At 50.0% G+C, this 25,956-nt stretch overlaps 30 non-coding genes and 3 pseudogenes across 30 annotated transcripts; 31 read left to right on the forward strand and 2 right to left on the reverse strand.

Moving 5' to 3' along the window:
• The first annotated feature begins 3,009 nt into the window (after positions 1-3,009).
• LOC135028158 (U1 spliceosomal RNA) lies at positions 3,010-3,173 on the forward strand. The gene has a single exon (XR_010224510.1). It is a non-coding gene; the product is annotated as a U1 spliceosomal RNA (small nuclear RNA).
• A 152-nt stretch (positions 3,174-3,325) lies between these two features.
• Positions 3,326-3,488, forward strand: LOC135028282 (U1 spliceosomal RNA). Its single transcript, XR_010224631.1, has one exon. It is a non-coding gene; the product is annotated as a U1 spliceosomal RNA (small nuclear RNA).
• A 671-nt stretch (positions 3,489-4,159) lies between these two features.
• LOC135028227 (U1 spliceosomal RNA) lies at positions 4,160-4,323 on the forward strand. The gene has a single exon (XR_010224577.1). It is a non-coding gene; the product is annotated as a U1 spliceosomal RNA (small nuclear RNA).
• A 152-nt stretch (positions 4,324-4,475) lies between these two features.
• On the forward strand, positions 4,476-4,639 carry LOC135028332 (U1 spliceosomal RNA). Its single transcript, XR_010224675.1, has one exon. It is a non-coding gene; the product is annotated as a U1 spliceosomal RNA (small nuclear RNA).
• A 670-nt stretch (positions 4,640-5,309) lies between these two features.
• Positions 5,310-5,473, forward strand: LOC135028219 (U1 spliceosomal RNA). The gene has a single exon (XR_010224569.1). It is a non-coding gene; the product is annotated as a U1 spliceosomal RNA (small nuclear RNA).
• A 152-nt stretch (positions 5,474-5,625) lies between these two features.
• Positions 5,626-5,789, forward strand: LOC135028374 (U1 spliceosomal RNA). The gene has a single exon (XR_010224695.1). It is a non-coding gene; the product is annotated as a U1 spliceosomal RNA (small nuclear RNA).
• Positions 5,790-8,213: 2,424 nt separating this feature from the next.
• Positions 8,214-8,377, forward strand: LOC135028313 (U1 spliceosomal RNA). Its single transcript, XR_010224660.1, has one exon. It is a non-coding gene; the product is annotated as a U1 spliceosomal RNA (small nuclear RNA).
• Positions 8,378-8,529: 152 nt separating this feature from the next.
• Positions 8,530-8,692, forward strand: LOC135028249 (U1 spliceosomal RNA). Its single transcript, XR_010224597.1, has one exon. It is a non-coding gene; the product is annotated as a U1 spliceosomal RNA (small nuclear RNA).
• A 674-nt stretch (positions 8,693-9,366) lies between these two features.
• Positions 9,367-9,530, forward strand: LOC135028146 (U1 spliceosomal RNA). Its single transcript, XR_010224498.1, has one exon. It is a non-coding gene; the product is annotated as a U1 spliceosomal RNA (small nuclear RNA).
• Positions 9,531-9,682: 152 nt separating this feature from the next.
• LOC135028268 (U1 spliceosomal RNA) lies at positions 9,683-9,845 on the forward strand. The gene has a single exon (XR_010224618.1). It is a non-coding gene; the product is annotated as a U1 spliceosomal RNA (small nuclear RNA).
• A 674-nt stretch (positions 9,846-10,519) lies between these two features.
• On the forward strand, positions 10,520-10,683 carry LOC135028325 (U1 spliceosomal RNA). Its single transcript, XR_010224668.1, has one exon. It is a non-coding gene; the product is annotated as a U1 spliceosomal RNA (small nuclear RNA).
• A 152-nt stretch (positions 10,684-10,835) lies between these two features.
• Positions 10,836-10,998, forward strand: LOC135028250 (U1 spliceosomal RNA). Its single transcript, XR_010224598.1, has one exon. It is a non-coding gene; the product is annotated as a U1 spliceosomal RNA (small nuclear RNA).
• Positions 10,999-11,669: 671 nt separating this feature from the next.
• Positions 11,670-11,833, forward strand: LOC135028147 (U1 spliceosomal RNA). The gene has a single exon (XR_010224499.1). It is a non-coding gene; the product is annotated as a U1 spliceosomal RNA (small nuclear RNA).
• Positions 11,834-11,985: 152 nt separating this feature from the next.
• Positions 11,986-12,148, forward strand: LOC135028269 (U1 spliceosomal RNA). The gene has a single exon (XR_010224619.1). It is a non-coding gene; the product is annotated as a U1 spliceosomal RNA (small nuclear RNA).
• A 674-nt stretch (positions 12,149-12,822) lies between these two features.
• Positions 12,823-12,986, forward strand: LOC135028337 (U1 spliceosomal RNA). The gene has a single exon (XR_010224678.1). It is a non-coding gene; the product is annotated as a U1 spliceosomal RNA (small nuclear RNA).
• Positions 12,987-13,138: 152 nt separating this feature from the next.
• On the forward strand, positions 13,139-13,274 carry LOC135028341 (U1 spliceosomal RNA; annotated as a pseudogene).
• An 835-nt stretch (positions 13,275-14,109) lies between these two features.
• On the forward strand, positions 14,110-14,273 carry LOC135028333 (U1 spliceosomal RNA). The gene has a single exon (XR_010224676.1). It is a non-coding gene; the product is annotated as a U1 spliceosomal RNA (small nuclear RNA).
• A 670-nt stretch (positions 14,274-14,943) lies between these two features.
• Positions 14,944-15,107, forward strand: LOC135028231 (U1 spliceosomal RNA). Its single transcript, XR_010224580.1, has one exon. It is a non-coding gene; the product is annotated as a U1 spliceosomal RNA (small nuclear RNA).
• A 152-nt stretch (positions 15,108-15,259) lies between these two features.
• LOC135028375 (U1 spliceosomal RNA) lies at positions 15,260-15,423 on the forward strand. The gene has a single exon (XR_010224696.1). It is a non-coding gene; the product is annotated as a U1 spliceosomal RNA (small nuclear RNA).
• A 2,424-nt stretch (positions 15,424-17,847) lies between these two features.
• Positions 17,848-18,011, forward strand: LOC135028348 (U1 spliceosomal RNA). Its single transcript, XR_010224680.1, has one exon. It is a non-coding gene; the product is annotated as a U1 spliceosomal RNA (small nuclear RNA).
• A 152-nt stretch (positions 18,012-18,163) lies between these two features.
• On the forward strand, positions 18,164-18,326 carry LOC135028251 (U1 spliceosomal RNA). Its single transcript, XR_010224599.1, has one exon. It is a non-coding gene; the product is annotated as a U1 spliceosomal RNA (small nuclear RNA).
• A 674-nt stretch (positions 18,327-19,000) lies between these two features.
• LOC135028148 (U1 spliceosomal RNA) lies at positions 19,001-19,164 on the forward strand. Its single transcript, XR_010224500.1, has one exon. It is a non-coding gene; the product is annotated as a U1 spliceosomal RNA (small nuclear RNA).
• A 152-nt stretch (positions 19,165-19,316) lies between these two features.
• LOC135028270 (U1 spliceosomal RNA) lies at positions 19,317-19,479 on the forward strand. Its single transcript, XR_010224620.1, has one exon. It is a non-coding gene; the product is annotated as a U1 spliceosomal RNA (small nuclear RNA).
• A 674-nt stretch (positions 19,480-20,153) lies between these two features.
• On the forward strand, positions 20,154-20,317 carry LOC135028360 (U1 spliceosomal RNA). The gene has a single exon (XR_010224688.1). It is a non-coding gene; the product is annotated as a U1 spliceosomal RNA (small nuclear RNA).
• A 152-nt stretch (positions 20,318-20,469) lies between these two features.
• LOC135028342 (U1 spliceosomal RNA) lies at positions 20,470-20,605 on the forward strand (annotated as a pseudogene).
• Positions 20,606-21,306: 701 nt separating this feature from the next.
• On the forward strand, positions 21,307-21,470 carry LOC135028193 (U1 spliceosomal RNA). The gene has a single exon (XR_010224543.1). It is a non-coding gene; the product is annotated as a U1 spliceosomal RNA (small nuclear RNA).
• Positions 21,471-21,621: 151 nt separating this feature from the next.
• On the forward strand, positions 21,622-21,784 carry LOC135028232 (U1 spliceosomal RNA). The gene has a single exon (XR_010224581.1). It is a non-coding gene; the product is annotated as a U1 spliceosomal RNA (small nuclear RNA).
• Positions 21,785-22,458: 674 nt separating this feature from the next.
• On the forward strand, positions 22,459-22,622 carry LOC135028149 (U1 spliceosomal RNA). The gene has a single exon (XR_010224501.1). It is a non-coding gene; the product is annotated as a U1 spliceosomal RNA (small nuclear RNA).
• A 152-nt stretch (positions 22,623-22,774) lies between these two features.
• LOC135028373 (U1 spliceosomal RNA) lies at positions 22,775-22,937 on the forward strand. The gene has a single exon (XR_010224694.1). It is a non-coding gene; the product is annotated as a U1 spliceosomal RNA (small nuclear RNA).
• A 673-nt stretch (positions 22,938-23,610) lies between these two features.
• LOC135028427 (U1 spliceosomal RNA) lies at positions 23,611-23,774 on the forward strand. The gene has a single exon (XR_010224737.1). It is a non-coding gene; the product is annotated as a U1 spliceosomal RNA (small nuclear RNA).
• Positions 23,775-23,926: 152 nt separating this feature from the next.
• Positions 23,927-24,062, forward strand: LOC135028319 (U1 spliceosomal RNA; annotated as a pseudogene).
• An 848-nt stretch (positions 24,063-24,910) lies between these two features.
• Positions 24,911-25,073, reverse strand: LOC135028276 (U1 spliceosomal RNA). The gene has a single exon (XR_010224625.1). It is a non-coding gene; the product is annotated as a U1 spliceosomal RNA (small nuclear RNA).
• Positions 25,074-25,225: 152 nt separating this feature from the next.
• LOC135028440 (U1 spliceosomal RNA) lies at positions 25,226-25,389 on the reverse strand. The gene has a single exon (XR_010224750.1). It is a non-coding gene; the product is annotated as a U1 spliceosomal RNA (small nuclear RNA).
• Between the last annotated feature and the right edge of the window lie 567 nt (positions 25,390-25,956).

Raw genomic sequence — 25,956 nt, forward strand, 5'->3', positions numbered from 1 at the left:
AAGTCAGGATAGTGCACAAGGGTATAGACGGGAGGGGCTCAAGAAAAAAGAAGTGGAAACAGACAGCAAACTAGGCTTCCAATGCACAATGCAAACTACAGGTAGTGCTGCAGGGCCCACACCCTTTTACTTGCCTTACAGAGCAGCTCTGGAGCTGTTTAATCACTCAATTGGATTTTTCTGCCAGCATAATTTTTCTCTTACGTCCTAGAGGATGCTGGGGATTCCGTAAGGACCATGGGGGATAGACGGGCTCCGCAGGAGACATGGGCACTTTAAGAAAGACTTTAGATCTGGGTGTGCACTGGCTCCTCCCTCTATGCCCCTCCTCCAGACCTCAGTTTACTACTGTGCCCAGAGGAGACTGGGTGCTTTTCAGGGAGCTCTCCTGAGTTTCCTGACAGAAAGTATATTTGTTAGATTTTTTTATTTTCAGGGAGCCTGCTGGCAACAGACTCCCTGCATCGAGGGGCGGAGGGGAGAGATGCACACCTACTTCTGTGAGTTGATAGGCTCTGCTTCTTAGGCTACTGTACAGCATTAGCTCCAGAGGGATCGGTACGCAGGTCTCACCCTCGCCGTCCGTCCCAGAGCCGCGCCGCCGTCCCCCTCGCAGAGCCGGAAGATAGAAGCCGGGTGAGTATGAGAAGAAAAGAAGACTTCAGAGGCGGCGGAAGACTTCATGATCTTCACTGAGGTAACGCACAGCAGTAAAGCTGTGCTCCATTGCTCCAATACACCTCACACACGGCAGTCAGTGTAAGGGTGAAGGGCGCAGGGGGGACGCCCTGGGCAGCAATATAGACCTCTCTTTGGCAAAATAAATATATATGCAGCTAGGCACTGTATATATATATATAAGAGCCCCCGCCATTTTTTTACTATATTTGAGCGGGACAGAAGCCCGTCGCTGAGGGGGTGGGGCTTCTCCCTCAGCACTCACCAGCGCCATTTTCTCCACAGCACCGCTGAGGGGAAGCTCCACGGACTCTCCCCTGCTTATACCACGGTAGAAAGAGGGTCTTAAAGAAGAGGGGGGCACATAATTAGGCGCATATATATATGGAAATACAGCGCTACTGGGTAAACATAAAATTATTGTGTTTTTTTCCTGGGTCATATAGCGCTGGGGTGTGTGCTGGCATACTCTCTCTCTCTGTCTCTCCAAAGGGCCTTGTTGGGGAACTGTCCTCAGATAAGAGGATTCCCTGAGTGTATGGTGTGTCGGTACACGTGTGTCGACATGTCTGAGGTAGAAGGCTCTCCTAGAGAGGAGCAGGAGCAAATTAATGTGGTGTCTCCATCGACAACGCCGACACCTGACTGGATGGATATGTGGAATGTTTTAAGTGCTAATGTAAACTTATTACACAAGAGATTAGACAAAGCTGAAGCTAGGGAACAGTCAGGGAGTCAACCCATGCCTGTCCCTATGTCGCAGGGACCTTCGGGGTCTCAAAAGCGCCCACTATCCCAAATAGTTGACACAGATACCGACACAGATTCTGACTCCAGTGTCGACTACGATGATGCAAAGTTACAGCCAAAATTGGCTAAATGTATTCGATATATGATTATTGCAATAAAAGATGTTTTGCACATCACAGAGTCCCCTGTCCCTGACACGAGGGTACACATGTATAAGGGAAAGAAACCTGAGATAACCTTTCCCTCCTCACATGAGTTGAACGAATTATGTGAAAAAGCTTGGGAATCTCCAGACAAAAAGCTGCAGATTCCCAAAAGGATTCTTATGGCGTATCCTTTCCCGCCAATGGACAGGATACGGTGGGAATCCTCCCCTAGGGTGGATAAAGCATTGACACGCTTATCCAAAAAGGTAGCGCTGCCATCCCAGGATACAGCTACCATCAGGGACCCTGCTGACCGCAAGCAGGAGGTTACCCTAAAGTCCATTTACACACATTCTGGTACCTTACTCAGACCGGCAATTGCGTCGGCCGGGGTTGTAGCGCGGTGGCAGCATGGACAGATACCTTATCAGCAGAGATTGAGACCCTAGATAAGGATGCTATGTTATTGACCATAGGGCATATAAAAGATGCTGTCCTATATATGAGAGATGCTCAAAGTGACATTAGTCTACTGGGTTCTAGAATAAACGCTATGTCGATTTCTGCTAGACGAGTCCTATGGACCCGGCAATGGACAGGTGATGCCGACTCAAAAAGGCATATGGAGGTTTTACCTTACAGGGGTGAGGAATTGTTTGGGGAAGGTCTCTCGGACCTAGTCTCCACAGCTACAGCTGGTAAATCAAATTTTTTGCCTTATATTCCCTCACAGCCTAAGAAAGCACCACATTATCAAATACAGTCCTTTCGATCACAGAGAAACAAGAAAGTACGAGGTGCGTCCTTTCTTGCCAGAGGTAAGGGCAGAGGGAAGAAGCTGCACAACACAGCTAGTTCCCAGGAACAGAAGTCCTCCCCGGCCTCTACAAAATCCACCGCATGACGCTGGGGCTCCGCTAAAGGAGTCCGCCCAGTTGGGGGCACGTCTTCGAGTTTTCAGCCACATCTGGGTTCATTCGCAGGTGGATCCCTAGGCAATAGAAATTGTTTCTCAGGGTTACAAGCTGAAATTCGAAGAGGTGCCTCCTCGCCGGTTTTTCAAATCGGCCCTACCATCTTCTCCCCAGGAAAGGGAGATAGTGTTAAATGCAATTCACAAATTGTATCTTCAACATATGCAGATGAGGGTTCCAGCCAACTTTGGCCCACTGCTTGGATGACATCACCGTATGCAAATCCGTCTTCTGCAGACCTTCTCCCAGGAATGCTTGTACTAGTTGTTGCATTTGGTTTGTTGTTTGGGCGTGCTTCAGTATTAGGCAGCCTTCTGCCCTCCCATGTTCATCTGAAAATATGTGTTCTCCCGGCAGTTGTTGTCCCCAGATGAGAGTTCCCTTGTGCTGCCTCAGTTGAATCTCCTTTACTTGACAGAGATGTGCCTGAGCAGCGGCCCTCCCCAGCCCTATCTCAAATCATACTTATTTTGCATAGGAGATACCATGGTCATAAAGATTGTTCTCCCAGGGTGAGGTTCATTCATTGCATTCTGGGTATGCTGACCCCTGTGATTTCCCCAAATGTGGGAAACTCAACTGCATTATTTGTGGTAGTGGGGGACTGTGTTTGTGTTTTCCTCTGGTCAGCTCTGGTAAAAGTCAGATTTCTTTGTCTCAGATCTTCCTCTAGCCTTGTTCTTCTTTCGAGAGTTCCATTGTGCTGCCTCAGTTTGACCTCCTTCACTTGACAGGGGGGTACCCGAGCAGCGACCCTCCCCAGCTCTAGCCCAACTCCTACTTACCTGCCAGGTGAGATACTATGATCATGAAGGTGCTTCTCCCAGGGCAAGGCTCACCCATTGCACTCTGGGTGTGCTGCTCCTGCGATTTCCCCAAATGTGGGAAACTTGACTGCATAATTTGTGTTTCCCCTGGTCGGCTCTCGTATAATTCAGATCTCTTTGTCTCAGGTCTCTCTCCAGCCTAGTTTGCTGTCTGTTTCCACTTCTGTTTTCTTGAGCCGCTCCCTTCTATGCCCTTGCGCACTATCCTGACTTCTCCCGTCTGCTTACTTTGTGCCTTCCAACGCACAATGCGAACTACAGGTAGTGCTGCAGGGCCCACACCCTTTTACTTGCCGTACAGAGCAGCTCTGGAGCTGTTACAGTGCCCAGCTGCTGCAAGAAATCAGCTTGAATGCTTCAGGGGCTGGGGCATAGCCAACATGAGCCCCACACCGAAGGAGGGTGGAGGTATTTAATGCGAACTAGGGGTCATCCAAGCACCGCAAAAGGCCGCCATGCCCTGCATAACCCTTTTCTCTTTTCATATGCAGATGAGGGTTCCAGCCAACTTTGGCCCACTGCTTGGATGACATCACCGTATGCAAATCCGTCTTCTGCAGACCTTCTCCCAGGAATGCTTTTACTAGTTGTTACATTTGGTTTGTTGTTTGGGGGTGCTTCAGTATTAGGCAGCCTTCTGCCCTCCCATGTTCATCTGAAAATATGTGTTCTCCCTGCAGTTGTTGTCCCCAGATGAGAGTTCCCTTGTGCTGCCTCAGTTGAATCTCCTTTACTTGACAGAGATGTGCATGAGCAGCGGCCCTCCCCAGCCCTATCCCAAATCATACTTATTTTGCATAGAAGTTTCCATGGTCATGAAGATTGTTCTCCCAGGGTGAGGTTCATTCATTGCATTCTGGGTATGCTGACCCCTGTGATTTCCCCAAATGTGGGAAACTCGACTGCATTAATTGTGGTAGTGGGGGACTGTGTTTGTGCTTTCCTCTGGTCAGCTCTGGTAAAAGACAGATTTCTTTGTCTCAGATCTTCCTCTAGCCTTGTTCTTTTTTCGAGAGTTTCCTTGTGCTGCCTCAGTTGGATCTCCTTCACTTGACAGGGGGGTGCCCGAGCAGCGACCCTCCCCATCTCTAGCCCAACTCCTACTTACCTGCCAGGTGAGATACTATGATCAGGAAGGTGCTTCTCCCAGGGCAAGGCTCACCCATTGCACTCTGGGTGTGCTGCTCCTACGATTTCCCCAAATGTGGGACACTTGACTGCATAATTTGTGTTTCCTCTAGTCGGCTACTCGTATAATTCAGATCTCTTTGTCTCAGGTCTCTCTCCAGCCTAGTTTGCTGTCTGTTTCCACTTCTCTTTTCTTGAGCCGCTGCCTTCTATGCCCTTGTGCACTCTCCTGACTTCTCCTGTCTGCTTACTTTGTGCCTTCCAACGCACAATGCAAACTACAGGTAGTGCTGCAGGGCCCACACCCTTTTACTTGCCTTTCAGAGCAGCTCTGGAGCTGTTACAGTGCCCAGCTGCTGCAAGAAATCAGCTTGAATGCTTCAGGGGCTGGGGCATAGCCAACATGAGCCCCACACCGACGGAGGGTGGAGGTGTTTAATGCGAACTAAGGGTCATCCAAGCGCCGCAAAAGGCCGCCATGCCCTGCATACCCCTTTTCTCTTTTCATATGCAGATGAGGGTTCCAGCCAACTTTGGCCCACTGCTTGGATGACATCACCGTATGCAAATCCGTCTTCTGCAGACCTTCCCCCAGGAATGCTTGTACTAGTTGTTGCATTTGGTTTGTTGTTTGGGGTGCTTCAGTATTAGGCAGCCTTCAGCTCTCCCATGTTCATCTGAAAATATGTGTTCTCCCTGCAGTTGTTGTCCCCAGATGAGAGTTCCCTTGTGCTGCCTCAGTTGAATCTCCTTTACTTGAAAGAGATGTGCCTGAGCAGCGGCCCTCCCCAGCCCTATCCCAAATCATACTTATTTTGCATAGGAGATACCATGGTCATGAAGATTGTTCTCCCAGGGTGAGGTTCATTCATTGCATTCTGGGTATGCTGACCCCTGTGATTTCCCCAAATGTGGGAAACTCGACTGCATTATTTGTGGTAGTGGGGGACTGTGTTTGTGCTTTCCTCTGGTCAGCTCTGGTAAAAGTCAGATTTCTTTGTCTCAGATCTTCCTCTAGCCTTGTTCTTTTTTTGAGAGTTTCCTTGTGCTGCCTCAGTTGGATCTCCATCACTTGACAGGGGGGTGCCCGAGCAGCGACCCTCCCCAGCTCAAGCCCAACTCCTACTTACCTGCCAAGTGAGATACTATGATCAGGAAGGTGCTTCTACCAGGGCAAGGCTCACCCATTGCACTCTGGGTGTGCTGCTCCTACGATTTCCCCAAATGTGGGACACTTGACTGCATAATTTGTGTTTCCTCTGGTCGGCTACTCGTATAATTCAGATCTCTTTGTCTCAGGTCTCTCTCCAGCCTAGTTTGCTGTCTGTTTCCACTTCTCTTTTCTTGAGCCCCTGCCTTCTATGCCCTTGTGCACTCTCCTGACTTCTCCTGTCTGCTTACTTTGTGCCTTCCAACGCACAATGCAAACTACAGGTAGTGCTGCAGGGCCAACACCCTTTTACTTGCCTTACAGAGCAGCTCTGGAGCTGTTACAGTGCCCAGCTGCTGCAAGAAATCAGCTTGAATGCTTCAGGGGCTGGGGCATAGCCAACATGAGCAGCAAGATGCAGCACTGGACTATTAGTAATGTACTGTTGTATGCTGAGCACCACAATGCAGCACAAGACAATGAGCAGTGATACTGAGCACTGATGAGGATACTACTGAGAACTGACACTGAGCAGGAGAGACACACTACTAGTATTACTGAGCAGCAATAAGTAACCACTGATACTGGGCACTGATATTGAGATTTCCACTGAGAGAACATAGCCACGTCCTCTCCGCTCTCTCTTCAATGCACGAGTAAAAATGGCGGCAACGCGCAGCTCTTTATATGGAATCCGAATCTCGCGAGAATCTGACAGCGGGATGATGACATTTTCCCTTGTTCAGGTTTTCATAGTCAGGCGGGAACAACCGAGCCTGCCACGGACCAGTGTAAACCACGTGGAGTTCGTCGGGAATTCGGTTCTCGGAGAACCGAACCCGCTCCTCTATATATACTATATTACTATGTTACTGTAGTATACAGAACACCACAATGCAATGAGCAGTGATAGTGAGCACTGATGAGGATACTAGAACTGACACTGAGCAGCAAGATGCAGCACTGGACTATTAGTAATGTACTGTAGTATGCTGAGCACCACAATGCAGCACAAGACAATGAGCAGTGATACTGAGCACTGATGAGGATACTACTGAGAACTGACACTGAGCAGGAGAGACACACTACTAGTATTACTGAGCAGCAATACGTAACCACTGATACTGAGCACTGATATTGAGATTTCCACTGAGAGAACATAGCCACGTCCTCTCCGCTCTCTCTTCAATGCACGAGTAAAAATGGCAGCAACGCGCAGCTCTTTATATGGAATCCGAATCTCGCAAGAATCCGACAGCGGGATGATGACATTTTCCCTTGTTCAGGTTTTCCGAGTCAGGCGGGAACAACCGAGCCTGCCTCGGACCAGTGTAAACCACGTGGAGTTCGTGGGGAATTCGGTTCTCGGAGAACCGAACCCGCTCCTCTCTACCTTATACCCATCAATTTTTTTATTTTCAATCTAAGCCCCTGCAGTTTTCTGTAAGCATCTGCTTCGCTATGATGATCAACAAGTCACAAGGGCAAACACTCAGGGCTTGAGGCGTAGATCTTAGGACCAGCTGCTACAAGCATGGCAGAGGTGTCACTATCACTGGTGACACCCAGAAAGGTAGCGAGGGAGATTGTAATGCAGTGCGCGCAGATAAACAGCGCAATGGTAAAAAGGAGGCATGGTTTCATAGGTAGGGGCGTGGCCTGGTGGCCTGAATCTACATTTTGTTGCTCCGGGTGTCCCGGGGGTTGGGGGCTGCACCCGGGGACTAGTGTGTGAGCTGTGCTGGCTCCTGCACAGTGACAGGGCATGGCCACCCAGCATGACGCCTCCCTTCTTGACCATGCTGTAATTGCAGTCGCACTGCAGTTCAGCGTGATCATAAAAAATGGTGTAGGCTCCTGCTGGTGCAGGCTGTAGAGAAAAGCTGCTGTGACCACGCCCCCTGTGTCTCCTCCGTTGCAGACCCCATTTTGAAGCCTTGCCCCCGGACTAAGAGAAAAGTATGCCCTTGCGCACTATCCTGACTTCTCCTCCCGTCTGCTTAATTTGTGCCTTCCAACGCACAATGCGAACAACAGGTGGTGCTGCAGGGCCCACACCCTTTTACTTGCCTTACAGAACAGCTCTGGAGCTGTTACAGTGCCCAGCTGCTGCAAGAAATCAGCTTGAATGCTTCAGGGGATGGGGCATGGCCAACATGAGCCCCACACCAAAGGAGGGTGGGGGTGTTTAATGCGAACTAGGGGTCATCCAAGCACTGCAAAAGGCCGCCATGCCCTGCATGCCCCTTTTCTCTTTTCATATGCAGATGAGGGTTCCAGTCAACTTTGGCCCACTGCTTGGATAACATCACCGTATGCAAATCCGTCTGCTGCAGACCTTCCCCAAGGAGTGCTTGTACTAGTTGTTGCATATGGTTTGATATTTGATGGTGCTTCAGTATTAGGCAGCCTTCCGCCCTCCCATGTTCATCTGAAAAGATGTGGTCTCCCTGCAGTTGTTGTCCCCAGATGAGAGTTCCCTTGTGCTGCCTCAGTTGAATCTCCTTTACTTGACAGAGATGTGCCTGAGCAGCGGCCCTCACCAGCCCTATCCCAAATCATACTTATTTTGCATAGGAGATACCATGGTCATGAAGATTGTTCTCCCAGGGTGAGGTTCATTCATTGCATTCTGGGTATGCTGACCCCTGTGATTTTCCCAAATGTGGGAAACTCGACTGCATTATTTGTGGTAGTGGGGGACTGTGTTTGTGCTTTCCTCTGGTCAGCTCTGGTAAAAGTCAGATTTCTTTGTCTCAGATCTTCCTCTAGCCTTGTTCTTCTTTCGAGAGTTCCCTTGTGCTGCCTCAGTTGGATCTCTTTCACTTGACAGGGGGGTGCCCGAACAGCGACCCTCCCCAGCTCTAGCCCAACTCCTACTTACCTGCCAGGTGAGATACTATGATCATGAAGGTGCTTCTCCCAGGGCAAGGCTCACCCATTGCACTCTGGGTGTGCTGCCCCTGCGATTTCCCCAAATGTGGGAAACTTGACTGCATAATTTGTGTTTCCCCTGGTCGGCTCTCGTATAATTCAGATCTCTTTGTCTCAGGTCTCTCTCCAGCCTAGTTTGCTGTCTGTTTCCACTTCTCTTTTCTTCAACCGCTCCCTTCTATACCCTTGTGCACTATCCTGACTTCTCCTCCCGTCTGCTTACTTTGTGCCTTCCAATGCACAATGCAAACTACAGGTAGTGCTGCAGGGCCCACACCCTTTTACTTGCCTTACAGAGCAGCTCTGGAGCTGTTACAGTGCCCAGCTGCTGCAAGAAATCAGCTTGAATGCTTCAGGGGATGGGGCATGGCCAACATGAGCCCCACACCAAAGGAGGGTGGAGGTGTTTAATGCGAACTAGGGGTCATCCAAGCACCACAAAAGGCCGCCATGCCCTGCACGCCCCTTTTCTCTTTTCATATGCAGATGAGGGTTGAAGCCAACTTTGACCCACTGCTTGGATGACATCACCGTATGCAAATCCGTCTTCTGCAGAACTTCCCCCAGGAATGCTTGCACTAGTTGTTGCATTTGGTTTGTTGTTTGGGGGTGCTTCAGTATTAGGCAGCCTTCTGCCCTCCCATGTTCATCTGAAAATATGTGTTCTCCCTGCAGTTGTTGTCCCCAGATGAGAGTTCCCTTGTGCTGCCTCAGTTGAATCTCCTTTACTTGACAGAGATGTGCATGAGCAGCGGCCCTCCCCAGCCCTATTCCAAATCATACTTATTTTGCATAGGAGATACCATGGTCATGAAGATTGTTCTCCCAGGGTGAGGTTCATTCATTGCATTTTGGGTATGCTGACCCCTGTGATTTCCCCAAATGTGGGAAACTTGACTGCATTATTTGTGGTAGTGGGGGACTGTGTTTGTGCTTTCCTCTGGTCAGCTCTGGTAAAAGTCAGATTTCTTTGTCTCAGATTTTCCTCTAGCCTTGTTCTTCTTTCGAGAGTTCCATTGTGCTGCCTCAGTTGGATCTCCTTCACTTGACAGGGGGGTACCCGAGCAGCGACCCTCCCCAGCTCTAGCCCAACTCCTACTTACCTGCCAGGTGAGATACTATGATCATGAAGGTGCTTCTCCCAGGGCAAGGCTCACCCATTGCACTCTGGGTGTGCTGCCCCTGCGATTTCCCCAAATGTGGGAAACTTGACTGCATAATTTGTGTTTCCCCTGGTCGGCTCTCGTATAATTCAGATCTATTTGTCTCAGGTCTCTCTCCAGCCTAGTTTGCTGTCTGTTTCCACTTCTCTTTTCTTCAGCCGCTCCCTTCTATACCCTTGTGCACTATCCTGACTTCTCCTCCCGTCTGCTTACTTTGTGCCTTCCAATGCACAATGCAAACTACAGGTAGTGCTGCAGGGCCCACACCCTTTTACTTGCCTTACAGAGCAGCTCTGGAGCTGTTACAGTGCCCAGCTGCTGCAAGAAATCAGCTTGAATGCTTCAGGGGATGGGGCATGGCCAACATGAGCCCCACACCAAAGGAGGGGGGAGGTGTTTAATGCGAACTAGGGGTCATCCAAGCACTGCAAAAGGCCGCCATGCCCTGCATGCCCCTTTTCTCTTTTCATATGCAGATGAGGGTTCCAGTCAACTTTGGCCCACTGCTTGGATAACATCACCGTATGCAAATCCGTCTGCTGCAGACCTTCCCCCAGGAGTGCTTGTACTAGTTGTTGCATATGGTTTGATATTTGATGGTGCTTCAGTATTAGGCAGCCTTCCGCCCTCCCATGTTCATCTGAAAAGATGTGGTCTCCCTGCAGTTGTTGTCCCCAGATGAGAGTTCACTTGTGCTGCCTCAGTTGAATCTCCTTTACTTGACAGAGATGTGCCTGAGCAGCTGCCCTCACCAGCCCTATCCCAAATCATACTTATTTTGCATAGGAGATACCATGGTCATGAAGATTGTTCTCCCAGGGTGAGGTTCATTCATTGCATTCTGGGTATGCTGACCCCTGTGATTTTCCCAAATGTGGGAAACTCGACTGCATTATTTGTGGTAGTGGGGGACTGTGTTTGTGCTTTCCTCTGGTCAGCTCTGGTAAAAGTCAGATTTCTTTGTCTCAGATCTTCCTCTAGCCTTGTTCTTCTTTCGAGAGTTCCCTTGTGCTGCCTCAGTTGGATCTCTTTCACTTGACAGGGGGGTGCCCGAACAGCGACCCTCCCCAGCTCTAGCCCAACTCCTACTTACCTGCCAGGTGAGATACTATGATCATGAAGGTGCTTCTCCCAGGGCAAGGCTCACCCATTGCACTCTGGGTGTGCTGCCCCTGCGATTTCCCCAAATGTGGGAAACTTGACTGCATAATTTGTGTTTCCCCTGGTCGGCTCTCGTATAATTCAGATCTCTTTGTCTCAGGTCTCTCTCCAGCCTAGTTTGCTGTCTGTTTCCACTTCTCTTTTCTTCAACCGCTCCCTTCTATACCCTTGTGCACTATCCTGACTTCTCCCGTCTGCTTACTTTGTGCCTTCCAATGCACAATGCAAACTACAGGTAGTGCTGCAGGGCCCACACCCTTTTACTTGCCTTACAGAGCAGCTCTGGAGCTGTTACAGTGCCCAGCTGCTGCAAGAAATCAGCTTGAATGCTTCAGGGGATGGGGCATGGCCAACATGAGCCCCACACCAAAGGAGGGTGGAGGTGTTTAATGCGAACTAGGGGTCATCCAAGCACCGCAAAAGGCCGCCATGCCCTGCACGCCCCTTTTCTCTTTTCAAATGCAGATGAGGGTTGAAGCCAACTTTGACCCACTGCTTGGATGACATCACCGTATGCAAATCCGTCTTCTGCAGAACTTCCCCCAGGAATGCTTGCACTAGTTGTTGCATTTGGTTTGTTGTTTGGGGGTGCTTCAGTATTAGGCAGCCTTCTGCCCTCCCATGTTCTTCTGAAAATATGTGTTCTCCCTGCAGTTGTTGTCCCCAGATGAGAGTTCCCTTGTGCTGCCTCAGTTGAATCTCCTTTACTTGACAGAGATGTGCATGAGCAGCGGCCCTCCCCAGCCCTATTCCAAATCATACTTATTTTGCATAGGAGATACCATGGTCATGAAGATTGTTCTCCCAGGGTGAGGTTCATTCATTGCATTTTGGGTATGCTGACCCCTGTGATTTCCCCAAATGTGGGAAACTTGACTGCATTATTTGTGGTAGTGGGGGACTGTGTTTGTGCTTTCCTCTGGTCAGCTCTGGTAAAAGTCAGATTTCTTTGTCTCAGATTTTCCTCTAGCCTTGTTCTTCTTTCGAGAGTTCCATTGTGCTGCCTCAGTTGGATCTCCTTCACTTGACAGGGGGGTACCCGAGCAGCGACCCTCCCCAGCTCTAGCCCAACTCCTACTTACCTGCCAGGTGAGATACTATGATCATGAAGGTGCTTCTCCCAGGGCAAGGCTCACCCATTGCACTCTGGGTGTGCTGCCCCTGCGATTTCCCCAAATGTGGGAAACTTGACTGCATAATTTGTGTTTCCCCTGGTCGGCTCTCGTATAATTCAGATCTATTTGTCTCAGGTCTCTCTCCAGCCTAGTTTGCTGTCTGTTTCCACTTCTCTTTTCTTCAGCCGCTCCCTTCTATACCCTTGTGCACTATCCTGACTTCTCCTCCCGTCTGCTTACTTTGTGCCTTCCAATGCACAATGCAAACTACAGGTAGTGCTGCAGAGCCCACACCCTTTTACTTGCCTTACAGAGCAGCTCTGGAGCTGTTACAGTGCCCAGCTGCTGCAAGAAATCAGTTTGAATGCTTCAGGGGATGGGGCATGGCCAACATGAGCCCCACACCAAAGGAGGGGGGAGGTGTTTAATGCGAACTAGGGGTCATCCAAGCACTGCAAAAGGCCGCCATGCCCTGCATGCCCCTTTTCTCTTTTCATATGCAGATGAGGGTTCCAGTCAACTTTGGCCCACTGCTTGGATAACATCACCGTATGCAAATCCGTCTGCTGCAGACCTTCCCCCAGGAGTGCTTGTACTAGTTGTTGCATATGGTTTGATATTTGATGGTGCTTCAGTATTAGGCAGCCTTCCGCCCTCCCATGTTCATCTGAAAAGATGTGGTCTCCCTGCAGTTGTTGTCCCCAGATGAGAGTTCACTTGTGCTGCCTCAGTTGAATCTCCTTTACTTGACAGAGATGTGCCTGAGCAGCTGCCCTCACCAGCCCTATCCCAAATCATACTTATTTTGCATAGGAGATACCATGGTCATGAAGATTGTTCTCCCAGGGTGAGGTTCATTCATTGCATTCTGGGTATGCTGACCCCTGTGATTTTCCCAAATGTGGGAAACTCGACTGCATTATTTGTGGTAGTGGGGGACTGTGTTTGTGCTTTCCTCTGGTCAGCTCTGGTAAAAGTCAGATTTCTTTGTCTCAGATCTTCCTCTAGCCTTGTTCTTCTTTCGAGAGTTCCCTGGTGCTGCCTCAGTTGGATCTCCTTCACTTCACAGGGGGGAACCCGAGCAGCGACCCTCCCCAGCTCTAGCCCAACTCCTACTTACCTGCCAGGTGAGATACTATGATCATGAAGGTGCTTCTCCCAGGGCAAGGCTCAACCATTGCACTCTGGGTGTGCTGCTCCTGCGATTTCCCCAAATGTGGGAAACTTGACTGCATAATTTGTGTTTCCCCTCGTCGGCTCTCGTATAATTCAGATCTCTTTGTCTCAGGTCTCTCTCCAGCCTAGTTTGCTGTCTGTTTCCACTTCTCTTTTCTTCAGCCGCTCCCTTCTATACCCTTGTGCACTATCCTGACTTCTCCTCCCGTCTGCTTACTTTGTGCCTTCCAATGCACAATGCAAACTACAGGTAGTGCTGCAGGGCCCACACCCTTTTACTTGCCTTACAGAGCAGCTCTGGAGCTGTTACAGTGCCCAGCTGCTGCAAGAAATCAGCTTGAATGCTTCAGGGGCTGGGGCATAGCCAACATGAGCCCCACACCAAAGGAGGGTGGAGGTGTTTAATGCAAACTAGGGGTCAGCCAAGCGCCGCAAAAGGCCACCATGCCCTGCACGCCCCTTTTCTCTTTTCATATGCAGACGAGGGTTGAAGCCAACTTTGACCCACTGCTTGGATGACATCACCATATGCAAATCCATCTGCGGCAGGCCTTCCCCCAGGAATGCTTGCACTAGTTGTTGCATTTGGTTTGTTGTTTGGGGGTGCTTCAGTATTAGGCAGCCTTCTGCCCTCCCATGTTCATCTTCAGGGGATGGGGCATGGCCAACATGAGCCCCACACCAAAGGAGGGTGGAGGTGTTTAATGCGAACTAGGGGTCATCCAAGCACCGCAAAAGGCCGCCATGCCCTGCACGCCCCTTTTCTCTTTTCATATGCAGATGAGGGTTGAAGCCAACTTTGACCCACTGCTTGGATGACATCACCGTATGCAAATCCGTCTTCTGCAGAACTTCACTTGACAGGGGGGTGCCCGAGCAGCGACCCTCCCCATCTCTAGCCCAACTCCTACTTACCTGCCAGGTGAGATACTATGATCAGGAAGGTGCTTCTCCCAGGGCAAGGCTCACCCATTGCACTCTGGGTGTGCTGCTCCTACGATTTCCCCAAATGTGGGACACTTGACTGCATAATTTGTGTTTCCTCTAGTCGGCTACTCGTATAATTCAGATCTCTTTGTCTCAGGTCTCTCTCCAGCCTAGTTTGCTGTCTGTTTCCACTTCTCTTTTCTTGAGCCGCTGCCTTCTATGCCCTTGTGCACTCTCCTGACTTCTCCTGTCTGCTTACTTTGTGCCTTCCAACGCACAATGCAAACTACAGGTAGTGCTGCAGGGCCCACACCCTTTTACTTGCCTTTCAGAGCAGCTCTGGAGCTGTTACAGTGCCCAGCTGCTGCAAGAAATCAGCTTGAATGCTTCAGGGGCTGGGGCATAGCCAACATGAGCCCCACACCGACGGAGGGTGGAGGTGTTTAATGCGAACTAAGGGTCATCCAAGCGCCGCAAAAGGCCGCCATGCCCTGCATACCCCTTTTCTCTTTTCATATGCAGATGAGGGTTCCAGCCAACTTTGGCCCACTGCTTGGATGACATCACCGTATGCAAATCCGTCTTCTGCAGACCTTCCCCCAGGAATGCTTGTACTAGTTGTTGCATTTGGTTTGTTGTTTGGGGTGCTTCAGTATTAGGCAGCCTTCAGCTCTCCCATGTTCATCTGAAAATATGTGTTCTCCCTGCAGTTGTTGTCCCCAGATGAGAGTACCCTTGTGCTGCCTCAGTTGAATCTCCTTTACTTGAAAGAGATGTGCCTGAGCAGCGGCCCTCCCCAGCCCTATCCCAAATCATACTTATTTTGCATAGGAGATACCATGGTCATGAAGATTGTTCTCCCAGGGTGAGGTTCATTCATTGCATTCTGGGTATGCTGACCCCTGTGATTTCCCCAAATGTGGGAAACTCGACTGCATTATTTGTGGTAGTGGGGGACTGTGTTTGTGCTTTCCTCTGGTCAGCTCTGGTAAAAGTCAGATTTCTTTGTCTCAGATCTTCCTCTAGCCTTGTTCTTTTTTTGAGAGTTTCCTTGTGCTGCCTCAGTTGGATCTCCTTCACTTGACAGGGGGGTGCCCGAGCAGCGACCCTCCCCAGCTCAAGCCCAACTCCTACTTACCTGCCAAGTGAGATACTATGATCAGGAAGGTGCTTCTACCAGGGCAAGGCTCACCCATTGCACTCTGGGTGTGCTGCTCCTACGATTTCCCCAAATGTGGGACACTTGACTGCATAATTTGTGTTTCCTCTGGTCGGCTACTCGTATAATTCAGATCTCTTTGTCTCAGGTCTCTCTCCAGCCTAGTTTGCTGTCTGTTTCCACTTCTCTTTTCTTGAGCCCCTGCCTTCTATGCCCTTGTGCACTCTCCTGACTTCTCCTGTCTGCTTACTTTGTGCCTTCCAACGCACAATGCAAACTACAGGTAGTGCTGCAGGGCCAACACCCTTTTACTTGCCTTACAGAGCAGCTCTGGAGCTGTTACAGTGCCCAGCTGCTGCAAGAAATCAGCTTGAATGCTTCAGGGGCTGGGGCATAGCCAACATGAGCAGCAAGATGCAGCACTGGACTATTAGTAATGTACTGTTGTATGCTGAGCACCACAATGCAGCACAAGACAATGAGCAGTGATACTGAGCACTGATGAGGATACTACTGAGAACTGACACTGAGCAGGAGAGACACACTACTAGTATTACTGAGCAGCAATAAGTAACCACTGATACTGGGCACTGATATTGAGATTTCCACTGAGAGAACATAGCCACGTCCTCTCCGCTCTCTCTTCAATGCACGAGTAAAAATGGCGGCAACGCGCAGCTCTTTATATGGAATCCGAATCTCGCGAGAATCCGACAGCGGGATGATGACATTTTCCCTTGTTTAGGTTTTCCGAGTCAGGCGGGAACAACCGAGCCTGCCACGGACCAGTGTAAACCACGTGGAGTTCGTCGGGAATTCGGTTCTCGGAGAACCGAACCCGCTCCTCTATATATACTATATTACTATGTTACTGTAGTATACAGAACACCACAATGCAATGAGCAGTGATAGTGAGCACTGATGAGGATACTAGAACTGACACTGAGCAGCAAGATGCAGCACTGGACTATTAGTAATGTACTGTAGTATGCTGAGCACCACAATGCAGCACAAGACAATGAGCAGTGATACTGAGCACTGATGAGGATACTACTGAGAACTGACACTGAGCAGGAGAGACACACTACTAGTATTACTGAGCAGCAATAAGTAACCACTGATACTGAGCACTGATATTGAGATTTCCACTGAGAGAACATAGCCACGTCCTCTCCGCTCTCTCTTCAATGCACGAGTAAAAATGGCAGCAACGCGCAGCTCTTTATATGGAATCCGAATCTCGCAAGAATCCGACAGCGGGATGATGACATTTTCCCTTGTTCAGGTTTTCCGAGTCAGGCGGGAACAACCGAGCCTGCCTCGGACCAGTGTAAACCACGTGGAGTTCGTGGGGAATTCGGTTCTCGGAGAACCGAACCCGCTCCTCTCTACCTTATACCCATCAATTTTTTTATTTTCAATCTAAGCCCCTGCAGTTTTCTGTAAGCATCTGCTTCGCTATGATGATCAACAAGTCACAAGGGCAAACACTCAGGGCTTGAGGCGTAGATCTTAGGACCAGCTGCTACAAGCATGGCAGAGGTGTCACTATCACTGGTGACACCCAGAAAGGTGGCGAGGGAGATAGTAATGCAGTGCGCGCAGATAAACAGCGCAATGGTAAAAAGGAGGCATGGTTTCATAGGTAGGGGCGTGGCCTGGTGGCCTGAATCTACATTTTGTTGCTCCGGGTGTCCCGGGGGTTGGGGGCTGCACCCGGGGACTAGTGTGTGAGCTGTGCTGGCTCCTGCACAGTGACAGGGCATGGCCACCCAGCATGACGCCTCCCTTCTTGACCATGCTGTAATTGCAGTCGCACTGCAGTTCAGCGTGATCATAAAAAATGGTGTAGGCTCCTGCTAGTGCAGGCTGTAGAGAAAAGCTGCTGTGACCACGCCCCCTGTGTCTCCTCCGTTGCAGACCCCATTTTGAAGCCTTGCCCCCGGACTAAGAGAAAAGTATGCCCTTGCGCACTATCCTGACTTCTCCTCCCGTCTGCTTAATTTGTGCCTTCCAACGCACAATGCGAACAACAGGTGGTGCTGCAGGGCCCACACCCTTTTACTTGCCTTACAGAACAGCTCTGGAGCTGTTACAGTGCCCAGCTGCTGCAAGAAATCAGCTTGAATGCTTCAGGGGATGGGGCATGGCCAACATGAGCCCCACACCAAAGGAGGGTGGGGGTGTTTAATGCGAACTAGGGGTCATCCAAGCACTGCAAAAGGCCGCCATGCCCTGCATGCCCCTTTTCTCTTTTCATATGCAGATGAGGGTTCCAGTCAACTTTGGCCCACTGCTTGGATAACATCACCGTATGCAAATCCGTCTGCTGCAGACCTTCCCCAAGGAGTGCTTGTACTAGTTGTTGCATATGGTTTGATATTTGATGGTGCTTCAGTATTAGGCAGCCTTCCGCCCTCCCATGTTCATCTGAAAAGATGTGGTCTCCCTGCAGTTGTTGTCCCCAGATGAGAGTTCCCTTGTGCTGCCTCAGTTGAATCTCCTTTACTTGACAGAGATGTGCCTGAGCAGCGGCCCTCACCAGCCCTATCCCAAATCATACTTATTTTGCATAGGAGATACCATGGTCATGAAGATTGTTCTCCCAGGGTGAGGTTCATTCATTGCATTCTGGGTATGCTGACCCCTGTGATTTTCCCAAATGTGGGAAACTCGACTGCATTATTTGTGGTAGTGGGGGACTGTGTTTGTGCTTTCCTCTGGTCAGCTCTGGTAAAAGTCAGATTTCTTTGTCTCAGATCTTCCTCTAGCCTTGTTCTTCTTTCGAGAGTTCCCTTGTGCTGCCTCAGTTGGATCTCTTTCACTTGACAGGGGGGTGCCCGAACAGCGACCCTCCCCAGCTCTAGCCCAACTCCTACTTACCTGCCAGGTGAGATACTATGATCATGAAGGTGCTTCTCCCAGGGCAAGGCTCACCCATTGCACTCTGGGTGTGCTGCCCCTGCGATTTCCCCAAATGTGGGAAACTTGACTGCATAATTTGTGTTTCCCCTGGTCGGCTCTCGTATAATTCAGATCTCTTTGTCTCAGGTCTCTCTCCAGCCTAGTTTGCTGTCTGTTTCCACTTCTCTTTTCTTCAACCGCTCCCTTCTATACCCTTGTGCACTATCCTGACTTCTCCTCCCGTCTGCTTACTTTGTGCCTTCCAATGCACAATGCAAACTACAGGTAGTGCTGCAGGGCCCACACCCTTTTACTTGCCTTACAGAGCAGCTCTGGAGCTGTTACAGTGCCCAGCTGCTGCAAGAAATCAGCTTGAATGCTTCAGGGGATGGGGCATGGCCAACATGAGCCCCACACCAAAGGAGGGTGGAGGTGTTTAATGCGAACTAGGGGTCATCCAAGCACCGCAAAAGGCCGCCATGCCCTGCACGCCCCTTTTCTCTTTTCATATGCAGATGAGGGTTGAAGCCAACTTTGACCCACTGCTTGGATGACATCACCGTATGCAAATCCGTCTTCTGCAGAACTTCCCCCAGGAATGCTTGCACTAGTTGTTGCATTTGGTTTGTTGTTTGGGGGTGCTTCAGTATTAGGCAGCCTTCTGCCCTCCCATGTTCATCTGAAAATATGTGTTCTCCCTGCAGTTGTTGTCCCCAGATGAGAGTTCCCTTGTGCTGCCTCAGTTGAATCTCCTTTACTTGACAGAGATGTGCATGAGCAGCGGCCCTCCCCAGCCCTATTCCAAATCATACTTATTTTGCATAGGAGATACCATGGTCATGAAGATTGTTCTCCCAGGGTGAGGTTCATTCATTGCATTTTGGGTATGCTGACCCCTGTGATTTCCCCAAATGTGGGAAACTTGACTGCATTATTTGTGGTAGTGGGGGACTGTGTTTGTGCTTTCCTCTGGTCAGCTCTGGTAAAAGTCAGATTTCTTTGTCTCAGATTTTCCTCTAGCCTTGTTCTTCTTTCGAGAGTTCCATTGTGCTGCCTCAGTTGGATCTCCTTCACTTGACAGGGGGGTACCCGAGCAGCGACCCTCCCCAGCTCTATCCCAACTCCTACTTACCTGCCAGGTGAGATACTATGATCATGAAGGTGCTTCTCCCAGGGCAAGGCTCACCCATTGCACTCTGGGTGTGCTGCCCCTGCGATTTCCCCAAATGTGGGAAACTTGACTGCATAATTTGTGTTTCCCCTGGTCGGCTCTCGTATAATTCAGATCTATTTGTCTCAGGTCTCTCTCCAGCCTAGTTTGCTGTCTGTTTCCACTTCTCTTTTCTTCAGCCGCTCCCTTCTATACCCTTGTGCACTATCCTGACTTCTCCTCCCGTCTGCTTACTTTGTGCCTTCCAATGCACAATGCAAACTACAGGTAGTGCTGCAGGGCCCACACCCTTTTACTTGCCTTACAGAGCAGCTCTGGAGCTGTTACAGTGCCCAGCTGCTGCAAGAAATCAGCTTGAATGCTTCAGGGGATGGGGCATGGCCAACATGAGCCCCACACCAAAGGAGGGGGGAGGTGTTTAATGCGAACTAGGGGTCATCCAAGCACTGCGAAAGGCCGCCATGCCCTGCATGCCCCTTTTCTCTTTTCATATGCAGATGAGGGTTCCAGTCAACTTTGGCCCACTGCTTGGATAACATCACCGTATGCAAATCCGTCTGCTGCAGACCTTCCCCCAGGAGTGCTTGTACTAGTTGTTGCATATGGTTTGATATTTGATGGTGCTTCAGTATTAGGCAGCCTTCCGCCCTCCCATGTTCATCTGAAAAGATGTGGTCTCCCTGCAGTTGTTGTCCCCAGATGAGAGTTCACTTGTGCTGCCTCAGTTGAATCTCCTTTACTTGACAGAGATGTGCCTGAGCAGCTGCCCTCACCAGCCCTATCCCAAATCATACTTATTTTGCATAGGAGATACCATGGTCATGAAGATTGTTCTCCCAGGGTGAGGTTCATTCATTGCATTCTGGGTATGCTGACCCCTGTGATTTTCCCAAATGTGGGAAACTCGACTGCATTATTTGTGGTAGTGGGGGACTGTGTTTGTGCTTTCCTCTGGTCAGCTCTGGTAAAAGTCAGATTTCTTTGTCTCAGATCTTCCTCTAGCCTTGTTCTTCTTTCGAGAGTTCCCTGGTGCTGCCTCAGTTGGATCTCCTTCACTTCACAGGGGGGAACCCGAGCAGCGACCCTCCCCAGCTCTAGCCCAACTCCTACTTACCTGCCAGGTGAGATACTATGATCATGAAGGTGCTTCTCCCAGGGCAAGGCTCAACCATTGCACTCTGGGTGTGCTGCTCCTGCGATTTCCCCAAATGTGGGAAACTTGACTGCATAATTTGTGTTTCCCCTCGTCGGCTCTCGTATAATTCAGATCTCTTTGTCTCAGGTCTCTCTCCAGCCTAGTTTGCTGTCTGTTTCCACTTCTCTTTTCTTCAGCCGCTCCCTTCTATACCCTTGTGCACTATCCTGACTTCTCCTCCCGTCTGCTTACTTTGTGCCTTCCAATGCACAATGCAAACTACAGGTAGTGCTGCAGGGCCCACACCCTTTTACTTGCCTTACAGAGCAGCTCTGGAGCTGTTACAGTGCCCAGCTGCTGCAAGAAATCAGCTTGAATGCTTCAGGGGCTGGGGCATAGCCAACATGAGCCCCACACCAAAGGAGGGTGGAGGTGTTTAATGCAAACTAGGGGTCAGCCAAGCGCCGCAAAAGGCCACCATGCCCTGCACGCCCCTTTTCTCTTTTCATATGCAGATGAGGGTTGAAGCCAACTTTGACCCACTGCTTGGATGACATCACCGTATGCAAATCCGTCTTCTGCAGAACTTCCCCCAGGAATGCTTGCACTAGTTGTTGCATTTGGTTTGTTGTTTGGGGGTGCTTCAGTATTAGGCAGCCTTCTGCCCTCCCATGTTCATCTGAAAATATGTGTTCTCCCTGCAGTTGTTGTCCCCAGATGAGAGTTCCCTTGTGCTGCCTCAGTTGAATCTCCTTTACTTGACAGAGATGTGCCTGAGCAGCGGCCCTCCCCAGCTCTATCCCAAATCATACTTATTTTGCATAGGAGATACCATGGTCATGAAGATTATTCTCCCAGGGTGAGGTTCATTCATTGCATTATGGGTATGCTGACCCCTGTGATTTCCCCAAATGTGGGAAACTCGACTGCTTTATTTGTGGTAGTGGGGGACTGTGTTTGTGTTTTCCTCTGGTCAGCTCTGGTAAAAGTCAGATTTCTTTGTTCAGATCTTCCTCTAGCCTTGTTCTTCTTTCGAGAGTTCCCTTGTGCTGCCTCAGTTGGATCTCCTTCACTTGACAGGGGGGTGCCCAAGCAGAGACCCTCCCCAGCTCTAGCCCAACTCCTACTTACCTGCCAGGTGAGATACTATGATCATGAAGGTGCTTCTCCCAGGGCAAGGCTCACCCATTGCACTCTGGGTGTGCTGCCCCTGCGATTTCCCCAAATGTGGGAAACTTGACTGCATAATTTGTGTTTCCCCTGGTCGGCTCTCGTGTAATTCAGATCTCTTTGTCTCAGGTCTCTCTCCAACCTAGTTTGCTGTCTGTTTCCACTTCTCTTTTCTTCAGCCGCTCCCTTCTATACCCTTGTGCACTATCCTGACTTCTCCTCCCGTCTGCTTACTTTGTGCCTTCCAATGCACAATGCAAACTACAGGTAGTGCTGCAAGGCCCACACCCTTTTACTTGCCTTACAGAGCAGCTCTGGAGATGTTACAGTGCCCAGCTGCTGCAAGAAATCAGCTTGAATGCTTCAGGGGATGGGGCATGGCCAACATGAGCCCCACACCAAAGGAGGGTGGAGGTGTTTAATGCGAACTAGGGGTCATCCAAGCACTGCAAAAGGCCGCCATGCCCTGCACGCTCCTTTTCTCTTTTCATATGCAGATGAGGGTTGAAGCCAACTTTGACCCACTGCTTGGATGACATCACCGTATGCAAATCCGTCTTCTGCAGAACTTCCCCCAGGAATGCTTGCACTAGTTGTTGCATTTGGTTTGTTGTTTGGGGGTGCTTCAGTATTAGGCAGCATTCTGCCCTCCCATGTTCATCTGAAAATATGTGTTCTCCCTGCAGTTGTTGTCCCCAGATGAGAGTTCCCTTGTGCTGCCTCAGTTGAATCTCCTTTACTTGACAGAGATGTGCATGAGCAGCGGCCCTCCCCAGCCCTATTCCAAATCATACTTATTTTGCATAGGAGATACCATGGTCATGAAGATTGTTCTCCCAGGGTGAGGTTCATTCATTGCATTTTGGGTATGCTGACCCCTGTGATTTCCCCAAATGTGGGAAACTTGACTGCATTATTTGTGGTAGTGGGGGACTGTGTTTGTGCTTTCCTCTGGTCAGCTCTGGTAAAAGTCAGATTTCTTTGTCTCAGATTTTCCTCTAGCCTTGTTCTTCTTTCGAGAGTTCCCTTGTGCTGCCTCAGTTGGATCTCCTTCAGTTTACAGGGGGGTACCCGAGCAGCGATCCTCCCCAGCTCTAGCCCAACTCCTACTTACCTGCCAGGTGAGATACTATGATCATGAAGGTGCTTCTCCCAGGGCAAGGCTCACCCATTGCACTCTAGGTGTGCTGCTCCTGCGATTTCCCCAAATGTGGGAAACTTGACTGCATAATATGTGTTTCCCCTGGTCGGCTCTCGTATAATTCAGATCTCTTTGTCTCAGGTCTCTCTCCAGCCTAGTTTGCTGTCTGTTTCCACTTCTCTTTTCTTGAGCCGCTCCCTTCTATGCCCTTGCGCACTATCCTGACTTCTCCTCCTGTCTGCTTACTTTGTGCCTTCCAACGCACAATGCGAACTACAGGTAGTGCTGCAGGGCCCACACCCTTTTACTTGCCTTACAGAGCAGCTCTGGAGCTGTTACAGTGCCCAGCTGCTGCAAGAAATCAGCTTGAATGCTTCAGGGGCTGGGGCATAGCCAACATGAGCCCCACACCAAAGGAGGGTGGAGGTGTTTAATGCAAACTAGGGGTCAGCCAAGTGCCGCAAAAGGCCACCATGCCCTGCACGCCCCTTTTCTCTTTTCATATGCAGACGAGGGTTGAAGCCAACTTTGACCCACTGCTTGGATGACATCACCATATGCAAATCCATCTGCGGCAGGCCTTCCCCCAGGAATGCTTGCACTAGTTGTTGCATTTGGTTTGTTGTTTGGGGGTGCTTCAGTATTAGGCAGCTTTCTGGACTCCCATGTTCATCTGAAAATATATGTTCTCCCTGCAGTTGTTGTCCCCAGATGAGAGTTCCCTTGTGCTGCCTCAGTTGAATCTCCTTTACTTGACAGAGATGTGCATGAGCAGCGGCCCTCCCCAGCCTATTCCAAATCATACTTATTTTGCATAGGAGATACCATGGTCATGAAGATTTTTCTCCCAGGGTGAGGTTCATTCATTGCATTTTGGGTATGCTGACCCCTGTGATTTCCCCAAATGTGGGAAACTCAACTGCATTATTTGTGGTAGTGGGGGACTGTGTTTGTGCTTTCCTCTGGTCAGCTCTAGTAAAAGTCAGATTTCTTTGTCTCACATTTTCCTCTAGCCTTGTTCTTCTTTCGAGAGTTCCCTTGTGCTGCCTTTGTTGGATCTCCTTCACTTTACAGGGGGGTACCCGAGCAGCGACCCTCCCCAGCTCTAGCCCAACTCCTACTTACCTGCCAGGTGAGATACTATGATCATGAAGGTGCTTCTCCCAGGGCAAGGCTCACCCATTGTACTCTGGGTGTGCTGCTCCTGCGATTTCCCCAAATGTGGGAAACTTGACTGCATAATTTGTGTTTCCCCTCGTCGGCTCTCGTATAATTCAGATCTCTTTGTCTCAGGTCTCTCTCCAGCCTAGTTTGCTGTCTGTTTCCACTTCTCTTTTCTTCAGCCGCTCCCTTCTATACCCTTGTGCACTATCCTGACTTCTCCTCCCGTCTGCTTACTTTGTGCCTTCCAATGCACAATGCAAACTACAGGTAGTGCTGCAGGGCCCACACCCTTTTACTTGCCTTACAGAGCAGCTCTGGAGCTGTTACAGTGCCCAGCTGCTGCAAGAAATCTGCTTGAATGCTTCAGGGGATGGGACATGGCCAACATGAGCCCCACACCAAAGGAGGGTGGAGCAGAAGGCTGAATAATACTGAAGCACCCCCAAACAACAAACCAAATGCAACAACTAGTGCAAGCATTCCTGGGGGAAGGCCTGCCGCAGATGGATTTGCATATGGTGATGTCATCCAAGCAGTGGGTCAAAGTTGGCTTCAACCCTCGTCTGCATATGAAAACAGAAAAGGGGCGTGCAGGGCATGGTGGCCTTTTGCGGCGCTTGACCGACCCCTAGTTTGCATTAAACACCTCCACCCTCCTTCGGTGTGGGGCTCATGTTGGCTATGCCCCAGCCCCTGAAGCATTCAAGCTGATTTCTTGCAGCAGCTGGGCACTGTAACAGCTCCAGAGCTGCTCTGTAAGGCAAGTAAAAGGGTGTGGGCCCTGCAGCACTACCTGTAGTTTGCATTGTGCATTGGAAGGCACAAAGTAAGCAGACGGGAGGAGAAGTCAGGATAGTGCACAAGGGTATAGAAGGGAGCGGCTGAAGAAAAGAGAAGTGGAAACAGACAGCAAACTAGGCTGGAGAGAGACAAAGAGATCTGAATTATACGAGAGCCGACCAGGGGAAACACAAATTATGCAGTCAAGTTTCCCACATTTGGGGAAATCGCAGGAGCAGCACACCCAGAGTGCAATGGGTGAGCCTTGCCCTGGGAGAAGCACCTTCATGATCATAGTATCTCACCTGGCAGGTAAGTAGGAGTTGGGCTAGAGCTGGGGAGGGTCGCTGCTCGGGTACCCCCCTGTCAAGTGAAGGAGATCCAACTGAGGCAGCACAAGGGAACTCTCGAAAGAAGAACAAGGCAAGAGGAAAATCTGAGACAAAGAAATCTGACTTTTACCAGAGCTGACCAGAGGAAAGCACAAACACAGTCCCCCACTACCACAAATAATGCAGTTGAGTTTCCCACATTTGGGGAAATCACAGGGGTCAGCATACCCAAAATGCAATGAATGAACCTCACCCTGGGAGAACAATCTTCATGACCATGGTATCTCCTATGCAAAATAAGTATGATTTGGAATAGGGCTGGGGAGGGCCGCTGCTCTGGCACATCTCTGTCAAGTAAAGGAGATTCAACTGAGGCAGCACAAGGGAACTCTCATCTGGGGACAACAACTGCAGGGAGAACACATATTTTCAGATGAACATGGGAGGGCAGAAGGCTGCCTAATACTGAAGCACCCCCAAACAACAAACCAAATGCAACAACTAGTGCAAGCATTCCTGGGGGAAGTTCTGCAGAAGACGGATTTGCATACGGTGATGTCATACAAGCAGTGGGTCAAAGTTGGCTTCAACCCTCATCTGCATATGAAAAGAGAAAAGGGGCGTGCAGGGCATGGCGGCCTTTTGCGGTGCTTGGATGACCCCTAGTTCGCATTAAACACCTCCACCCTCCTTTGGTGTGGGGCTCATGTTGGCCATGCCCCATCCCCTGAAGCATTCAAGCAGATTTCTTGCAGCAGCTGGGCACTGTAACAGCTCCAGAGCTGCTCTGTAAGGCAAGTAAAAGGGTGTGGGCCCTGCAGCACTACCTGTAGTTTGCATTGTGCATTGGAAGGCACAAAGTAAGCAGACG

This window comes from Pseudophryne corroboree, unplaced genomic scaffold (genome assembly GCF_028390025.1).
Source record: "Pseudophryne corroboree isolate aPseCor3 unplaced genomic scaffold, aPseCor3.hap2 scaffold_475, whole genome shotgun sequence".
Taxonomy (NCBI): Eukaryota; Metazoa; Chordata; class Amphibia; order Anura; family Myobatrachidae; genus Pseudophryne; species Pseudophryne corroboree.